General features: G+C 33.0%; 1 non-coding gene across 1 annotated transcript; it reads right to left on the bottom strand.

Moving 5' to 3' along the window:
- Positions 1-347: 347 nt before the first annotated feature.
- On the bottom strand, positions 348-455 carry LOC114505834. Its single transcript, XR_003685300.1, has one exon. It is a non-coding gene; the product is annotated as a U6 spliceosomal RNA (small nuclear RNA).
- Positions 456-8,991: the final 8,536 nt, after the last annotated feature.

The raw sequence follows: 8,991 nt of genomic DNA, 5'->3' as shown, positions 1-8,991 counted from the left end.
TTCTGAGTAGTGAGAAATATTATTAATTCCTTTTTCTTCCTCCCAATTAAATAGGCAGAGTGGAAGAACTGGAAAGTTTCATTGTGCTTTCCTTAGTCTGGGTTCAAGGTATTGGGAACAAATGATGCACTATGGAAACATGCCAAACTTTTTGACACCAGCAATTCAAGAAATGCTTCTCTACTAAATTATCTCACTAATTCTGGAACATCAAAATCTATTCTGCCTTTTTCACGTTTAGCCTTACTATACTAATGAAAGTATAGACAGAACCAATAGCTCCCTGAAAATATCAATGAGGTCTAGACAGACAACTCAAGAACAGTTTTTGTTATCAATCAAGCAATTAATATTTATTGAGTATCTTGAGGTGCTTTGGGTGTCATCCTTATGCAGGGGCCATGCTAATCTCCATGTCATTCCAATCTTAGTATATGTGCTGCCAGAATAAGCACTGGAGGGTGCTTTGGGAGTAAAAGTTTTATGAGTTACACATCGCACACATGAAAAAATAAACTTTTAGTTTTTCCCTTCAAAAATATAAAGCTAAATTACTAGGACTAAATATCTTCCATGATGACACAGAAAACTTTCTCCAGTCTACTGACTTAATACACATTTTTATTCTGTAGGTCACAGAATAAAAAGCAGTAATGTTGCACAGTATACCTAAAGTGAATATTCAGGCTATATTACTATTTAGTGAAGTATCAAAGTAAGCCATAGTTTTATGTACATATTAACCTAGGGAATATTGTGGTAATGTATCTTAGATTGGTGTCTCTCAACACTCACTGAATAGTGTCAACACTGTATATAGTGAATAATTAAAATATTGTGGCCATGCCTTGCCTTGGAAAAAGCTTGTATTAGAGATTTAGAGCAGATTCTTCTGTACAGCAAGTGAGATCAGAGCATATTAAAAAACAGAAGACCTGGAAATTCCCAAAGTGCACAAAATAGAAACATAATGAGCCATCTGTGTTGTTTACATATAAATGTACTGTTTAAAAAATCACTTTTGAATGAATAGAACCATATAATATCTTGAGTACAAGAAGCATTCTGAAAAGTATACAAACTTTGTCAAAATTCTTTTTAATTGAATAATTCAGACAACCTGTTCATGTAACAGATATGTCAATACTTCATAAATTCCTTGCTTCATTCATTGGTACTTTTAACAAAATGATTCTTTATAATCACAGAAAAGTATTAACTAAGTGAAATGAGTAAAGATTTCTTTTTTAGTTCATATGACTGTGCCAAAGACATTTCAAACAACCACAAGTCAAGTGAAATATGTTCATCAATCTCACTTTTTCATAGATGAAGTGCTACTGTACATTCAGTAATTATCTGATTCCCTTTTCTTTTTAGAGACATAATTTTTCATGCGTGTAGAATTTAAGAGGAAGAAAACAAAAGTACACCAGACAAACATTTCATAAATCTGGACTTATTCTCATGTAAACTAATGAAATTTCCTAAGAAATTTTAAAGAAAATGACAACTAAGAATCTAACCCTTAAATAGTTTTAATGCAATGTCTATTTAGCCTAAAGTACAGTTTAAGTTGAACAACACATTATTGATTTCTGTCTAGATTATCTATACATTGTGAATGTGGGTTATTGAAGTCCCTTTTCTGTTATTTTACTTTTGTCTATTTCTACCTTCAGATCTCTTAATACTTAACATATCTAGGTATTCCAGTGTTGGGTGCATATATGTTTATGATTGTTATATCTTCTTGATGAGATAACCCCTTGTCATTATATAATGACCATTTTTATCTTTTGTTTCCATTTTTGCCTTAAAACCTGTTTAGCCTCACCCTGTTCTATTTTGGTTTCTACCTGTATTATTAATAGTTTTCCATCTCCACTTTAAGTTTGTATGTGTCCTTAAAGCTGAAATGAGTCTATTTTATATTTTATATTTTATATTTTATGTTCTCATTAGCACATATTTATACTTTTGCTATATGTATATTTCATTTATATCAAATAGCAGAAAAAAGTGTTACAAAAATACATGTAAATTGTAATTTATATTTACCTATGTAGTTACCTGTAGTGGTACTTTTTGTTTCTTTATATGAATTTCCTTCACTATCTAGTGTCATTTCGTTTCAGTCTGAAATACTCCCTTTAGTATTACTTAGAGGGTAGTTCTCCTATCAACAAATTTTCTCAATTTTTGTTTTTCTGGAAATATCTTTTTTTAAATAAAAGTTTTCTAGACATCAAATTCCTGATTAATGTTCTTTTAAAATAATTTTTAATGTGTTACTGTAAAATTTCTGTATCTCTTTTCTTATAATTTCTATTCTTTATATTTTCTCTTAGGTGAGACGTTATTCTCATGCTTACTTTTAGTGCTTTAGACAACTTTTTCTTCTTAGCACATACTTAAAATAGCTTATTTATAGCTTCTTAATATCTATATCTATAGCTTCTTAAGGACAGTTTTTATTGACTCCTTTGTTTCCTATGTATGTCATACATTCTTATTTCTTTACACATTTTATAATATTTACTTATGATTGTATATTTATATAATATAGCAATGATGCAAATCAGATTTTCTGCTTCTTCTGGTTTTGTTGTTGCTGCTTGTTGATTTTATTATTCATCTACTTAATGGCCTTCCTGAACTTATTCTACATGAGTTTTCTTTATTCTTTATTTTTCTGTTTCTTTGTTCTTTATCTTGTGTGGTCACTGAAACCATTAATCAGATACATTAGCCAAAAACATATATTCATAACTCACAGACACAGACAACAGAATGGTGATGGCCAGAGGAATGGATGGTGGGGGCTAGGTGGAGGTGAACAAAAGTGGGGAAAATGTGGACATTTGTAATAGTGTCAACAATAAAAATAAAGAAAAATATGATTGCACAGATATTTCATTAAGTTTCTGAAACCAATACATCTTCCATTCCTTTTTGATAAGCTCTGTCTGCATGGTGGAAAACACCTTCACCACTCCCAAGGCTGAGAGTTCTTACTATAATTTTTTGAACATATGAATATATTTTCTCCAAACAACCTTTGGTTAATTTTCAGTGCTAGTTAAAAATCTATACCGTAGCCACCACTTCCTGCTTGCACAAAGCCTCAAAGTTAGTCAGCCAAGATTAAGAAATTAGGGCAGTCTCAGGTCTAGCCTTGGTATGCCTACAGATCTGAGCATGTGCATAGCTTTATGCATATACATTTTCTTCCAGTTGTACAGAAATATTTTGGAGCTTCTCAAAGGCCTCTATAAACTTCTCATTTGCCATATTTCCCAGCTTTTTTTTAAAGTTTTTTGGTTACCTTGTTGTTTGCCCCAGCTATTATCTCCATCTTAGTTAGGCAGCTATAATATCAAACAAGTCCCACTGAATATCTTAGAGAGATATCCCTGATAATTTCTTTTGCTTAACTGTAACACAAGTATAAACACAGAAATAGATAGAAATAACAACCTAGTAATAAGAGTAATATCATATGGACATGGAATCTTGGAGGGCCATTTTTTTAAATTCTGCATATTATAACATCTGATTCGGAATGTAATGTGCAGGTAGGTGCTTATCATAAAAATCAGATACAGTGGGGTCCTTAAAAACAGGGACTATATCTATTTCATATTTTTAGATCCAGAAGTTAACATAATGCCAGTCCCAAAATAGGGTCTTCATAAGTGTTATTGGACGAATTGAACACTTAACATAGTAATAAAGAAAGCAAAAGCTATAAAATAAAAGGGTAGTTAAATTAATTAATAACTATAAATAAATGAAGAACATGGTTATGTACTCACATTGTATTTACTACAGGCAGAAGTCAAATGAGTGTTATATTTTATATAATATAAAAATAGGTGCTAGTAGATGGTTAAATTGAGCACATAGCTTAAGTAGCCAGACATTCATACAGGAAGTTTACAATAAATTCAACATAATTTTGTTGATTATTCACTAAGACAATACTATAAATTTTAATATTTTCCAAGATGTATATTATTAAATGAACCAATTAATAGTAGTATTCTTTTTAAAAGTCTGCTTTTGTTGACTCTGCTTAGGTGTTTTTCCTAATTGCTCAGAGATGTTATAATAACAGTTGCTTTTTCTTTGCTTTTAAATTAAATATTATATATGCAAGCATAATTTGATTGAAAATATGAAACCTTTTCTAGACATGCATATTTTTCATATTCCCTGCCCTACATGAGAAGCACATCTACATCAAGAAGACTATTCTGGTACTTTTCTGAAAAAGTAAAATTACCCACTAAAAACTACCAAAAACAGATGCAAAATGCGTGCATGTGCATACATCTTATAGAGGATAGTATGGTTCGCTGCCCATGAATTCCTCCATCCTTCTAGAACTAAACATTTATTTTTCCAGCTGCTCTGAACATTGGTGTCCAACAGCTAGCAAGTGTGTGCATTTCCAAAACTTATCCTGCCCTAAATTAAGCTTCCATGCCTATGGTCACTCCCCTTTCCAGGGGGTAGCCCATATCCAATGGGTAGTTGATGAAAGGGTATAAAATCTGGTTTCCCTTCTCTCAATTCAAGATAATTATGAAATGCCATACCATTTTTTAAATTTCCCCATGGCACCATCTGGGCCCTTCATTATAACTGCTTCAGTGTCCTTCTCTCTTTGCCCAATACTGCTTCCTTTACAGCCTGGCATGACCTGTATTGTTGCAGAGAGTATACTGAAATAAAGTGTCTATTAGAATTTGCTTTCCAAGTAATCTAATGTGTAACACCCCTATAGTTATCTGAAGCATCATCAAATTACTTTACAATTAAAAAATTCTGTGTAATTTTGTTGCACAGGCTTTTTTATATGTTGAACAAAATTGTACTCCTCATAATAGTCCTAACTCAAAATGAGCTGATTTAGCCCACATATACAATGAAGTAATAGGTGGAGAAACCAAAATAATCCATAGCATTAAGTATACTAACAGCTGGATAAAATATACAAGAAGTTAAATCTAATACTACTGGCATATAGATATCTAGAGATAGTTTTAGAAATTAACTATAAATGTGAATTCTCAAGAAATGTACAAATATAGAGAAACAGAAAAGCAGAGGACAAACATATTACATTTCTTTTTATGTAACACCCAATTACAATTGGCCCCATCTTGATTCCTTACTCAGCTGATGTACTCTAATGGCAAATAGCCCATCATCACCTTTCAATTAGTAATAACCTTGACATTGTACTTGATGTTTTTCATTTAAGTTTTCCAAACATAGGTTTCTATGGCACCCAACTGCCATATCCTATTATCTGACAATAGATTGATTTAGTGATGATCTAGCACAGTGTGTGCTGACTAGACATTGTTCTTTTTCCATCCAATTTCCCTAACAGTGGTTATTATTTTATGTTAATTCACTCTCAGTGTCTTCTCATGCTTTTCTTTCCAGCTCAAAGTCTAAATAATTTTCTGCTATCAAAAATCTTTAATGGCATCTTTTTCTCTTCCAGTGCCATAAAAGCAATGAAGGGGCATGAAAGTGGGGAAAGATAGCAGCCATTCCTATACCTTCCTACACACATTATGCGGTTTGGTAATTCAAAAACAATTCAATAATGGAGACAAGGATTTTGTTTACAATTCTGCAAATGCCATGTCCTATATTTCATAGAACCTTATGCTATGCGTTTTTACACTTAGATATGAGGAGACCAAAGAGTGATAACTGAATAAGTTCAAGTCCTCCATATCTATCTACTCTTTTGCACAGAAAAACTAGTGACAGAAAGTTATTGCAGAACATAGGCAAAAATCATGGGTGATATAAGCAGAGCATTCCAACTTTCATATGAGGCCAAATAATACCTAGTAATAAGCTGTATGGGATAATAGGAGCTTGCATAGTATTTTGCTTTATATTAGTGATAGCATCTTGGTGATTTCATGGCTTGGAATTTATCTTAAATATTTTATTTATTTTATTTTTAGACAGGGGGAAAGGAGGGAGAAAGAAAAGGAGAGAACCATCAATGTGTGGTTGCCTCTTGCACACCCTCCACTGGGGACTCATCTTACAACACAGGTATGTGCCCTAACTGGGAATTGAACCATTGACTCTTTGATTTGTAGGCCGGTGCTTAAATCCAGTGAGCCACACCAGCCAGGCTTATGGCTTAAATTTTAATTTTTTTATTTTTTTTAATTTTTATCATAATAATAACAGACTTATTGTAGATAATATGTAATCTAAAAATATAAAGAAAATTAAAAATTACCCATGATCCCACCATTCATAGGTAACTATGGCTATCATTTTCACAGGTTTACTTTGTCTCCTTTCTGTTTTCAAATTGTAGTCTAAGTTTTCTTGTACTTTATATAATACTGTTGCTACTACTATTACCTTTCAAATATTTGTGTCAGGCATTGTGAGCATTGTTTTATAACAATTAATTATCTCAATAACATCAGGAGGTGGATATCATGATCTATCCCAACTATAGGCCATTTGAAACAAATGTAACTTCAAAGATAAGTAAACTTGTCTATCCACACTGGGTTGTGCAGCCAGAACTTGTAGGGACTTATCTTCTTGGCTCCGGCTAAGGGGGTAGAACTCCTCACTCCTGAGATATCCCCCCTGAATTTTTAGCCACAACATGAGGCTATGAGACAAGCCTGTTTCATGTCTCTGCCCCTCCTATGAGTCTGGATGGATGAGGTTTCTTTAATTCTGTAGTTATCAGACTTCCATTCAACCAAATGTCGGATAGTTCTGAATAATAGTTGTTCTATATTTTAGTTGTACTTTTGATGTGGTTGTGTGAGGAGGTGAGCCATGTTTACCTATGCTTCCATCTTCACATTTTAGAATTTATGTTGAAAACAACAATGTGGACAAATATTTCTTTTTTCTATTTTAATCTTTGTTCAAGTACATTTTTCTCCCTTTTACTCCCATTCCAGCCCACCCACCCAAGTCTCCACACTTCTCTCCCATTACCACCCTTCCCCTAGTTTTTGTACACGTGTCCTTTAAATTTGTTCCTGTAAACCCTTCCCATTCTCCCCTGAAATTCCCTCCTCTCCCCTCTGGTCACTGTCAGTCTGTCTCTATTTCAGTGACTTTGGTTATATTTTGCTTTTTCTTTGTTTTGTTGTTTAGGCTCCTGTTAAAGGTGAGATTATATGGTATTTGTTTTTCACTGCCTGGCTTATTTTGCTTAGCATAATGCTTTCCAGATCCATCCAAGCTGTTGCAAAGGGCAGGAGCTCCTTCTTTCTTTCTACTGCATAGAATTCCGTTGTGTAAATGTACCATAGTTTTTTGATCCATTCATTTACTGATGGGCATCTAGGTTGCTTCCAGCACCTAGCTATTGTAAATTGTGCTGCTATGAACATTGGGGTGCAAAGGTTCTTTTCTATTGGTGTTTTAGTGTTCTTAGGATATAGTCCCAGCAATGGAATTGCTGGGTCAAAAGGCAGATCCATTTTTAGTTTTCTGAGGAAGTTCCATACTGCTTTCCATAGTGGTTGTACCAGCCTGTGGTCCCACCAACAGTGCACTAGGGTCGCCTTTTCTCCACAACCTCTCCAACACTTGTTGTTTGTTGCTTTGATATGATGGCCATTCTGACTGGTGTGAAGTGGTATCTCATTGTGGTTTTAATTTGCATCTCTTTGATAGCTAGCGATATTGAACATTGTTTCATGTGTCTTTGGATCTTCTGTATGTCCTCCTTGGAGAAGTGTCTGTTCAAATCCTTTGACCATTTTTTAATTGGGTTGCTTGTCTTCTTAGAGTGGAGTCGTGTAAGTTCTTTATATATTTTGGAGATTAAGCCCTTGTCTGAGTTCTCATTGGCAAATAAGTTTTCCCATACAGTTGGTTCTCTTTTTATTTTGATACTGTTTTCTTTAGCTGTGCAAAACCTTTTTATTTTGATGAGGTCCCATTTGTTTATTCTTTCCTTTAACAATGTGGACAAATATTTCTAAATAAAGCTTTTTATGGTGGTATTACATAAAATACATAAAATTTAAACATGTTAAATACCACACAGTTGTGGATTTTAAAGTTTTGGTACATCTATGTGATATAAGACAAAAATAAAGTTAAAATATTTACTCATATGGGAAAATGTTTACCATGTCTTAAGGAAAAATTGGCAGAAATAAGCTCTTACAGCAAAGACAGAAATTGCATAAATGAATACTCAAATGAATAATTGTTCTGTCCCCTTGAAATGAAACTTGATCATATAACCTGATTTGGCCAATAGAATGAATTGTAATGACATTTGCCATTACTAGGAAGAAATAGTCAGCAGCCTGTGTATAATTTTCCAAGCTTACTTTCCCTATTTCATAAACTTTGAAGTCTCATGAGGAGAATTTTAAGTCCTAAAAAATGCTGGAGACTTTATCAGTACCTGCTCCTCAGTGAATATTCTAGCCAAAGGTCCCATACCAATCGCTGTTTTACATTTAGTATGAGCAAGAAATGAACATTGTTACTTTGATCCACTTACATTTGTAGCCTGATTATTATTGCAAGATAATGGTTCATATCCATATCGTTACACAGTACAAAATTTTTTGGCAAATCCCTCTTCTTGAGACACTACTTTTTTCTTCTGTGCTCTTTTTCTTTTTTCCCAAATATTCAACATTAGCATAAGTTATATGAAATAAGAATGAAAAATAAACATTAAATAAAATATGAACAATAATAAGTTCTTTTCCGACATTCAAATAAAATTTTATTACACCACTGACAGTCTCTTTATTAAAGTCAATATCTCTAAAAATATTTCATAGGTCATTTAAAAAATGCAATAATGGAATTCTGAAAAGGATTCTATGGATTACTGATTATCACTAGTACAGAATTCTTGCATAAAATTTATTCTGAAGATGTAGCAGGCTTTGGACCTTAATTGATAATATTAAAAAACATCAGAGTGTCAAAATGCTT

This window comes from Phyllostomus discolor, chromosome X (genome assembly GCF_004126475.2).
Source record: "Phyllostomus discolor isolate MPI-MPIP mPhyDis1 chromosome X, mPhyDis1.pri.v3, whole genome shotgun sequence".
In the NCBI taxonomy this organism is placed as follows: domain Eukaryota; kingdom Metazoa; phylum Chordata; class Mammalia; order Chiroptera; family Phyllostomidae; genus Phyllostomus; species Phyllostomus discolor.
The sequence above is the reverse complement of the archived record's forward strand: the minus strand, read 5'-3'. Positions and strand labels throughout refer to the sequence as shown.